The following is a 358-nucleotide window of genomic DNA, read 5'->3' as shown; positions in this document are numbered from 1 at the left end:
AAACAAATGGCCAATTTGCCGGATTACCTTCGKAGGACCCACATTCGCATTTAAAATCTTTTATGGAAATCACTGATGCTTTCTTGATCCCGGGAGTGTCAAATGATGCTCTCAGACTCACTTTGTTTCCATTTTCCTTGAGGGATCGGGCAAAAGCATGGTTTAACTTGTTAACTCCGGGTTCTGTGCCGTCATGGAGTAACATGGCGGAGATTTTTTTGCGAAAATATTTCCCACCAACAAGGAACGCTAAGTCCAGAAATGAGATCTGTCTTTTTAAACAAATGGACGATGAGGCTGTTCCTGACGCGTGGGAAAGGTTTAAAGAGCTGTTGAGAAAATGCCCACACCATGGCAT

The 358-nt window shown here is 43.4% G+C and overlaps 1 non-coding gene across 1 annotated transcript; it reads right to left on the bottom strand.

Moving 5' to 3' along the window:
- Positions 1-251: 251 nt before the first annotated feature.
- On the bottom strand, positions 252-358 carry LOC112515002. The gene has a single exon (XR_003069461.1). It is a non-coding gene; the product is annotated as a small nucleolar RNA R71 (small nucleolar RNA).

The sequence above is a fragment of the Cynara cardunculus genome (genome assembly GCF_001531365.2).
Source record: "Cynara cardunculus var. scolymus isolate 2C chromosome LG 6, CcrdV1, whole genome shotgun sequence".
In the NCBI taxonomy this organism is placed as follows: Eukaryota; Viridiplantae; Streptophyta; class Magnoliopsida; order Asterales; family Asteraceae; genus Cynara; species Cynara cardunculus.
Note: the sequence above shows the minus strand (reverse complement) of the source record. Positions and strands in the feature narration are given on the sequence as shown.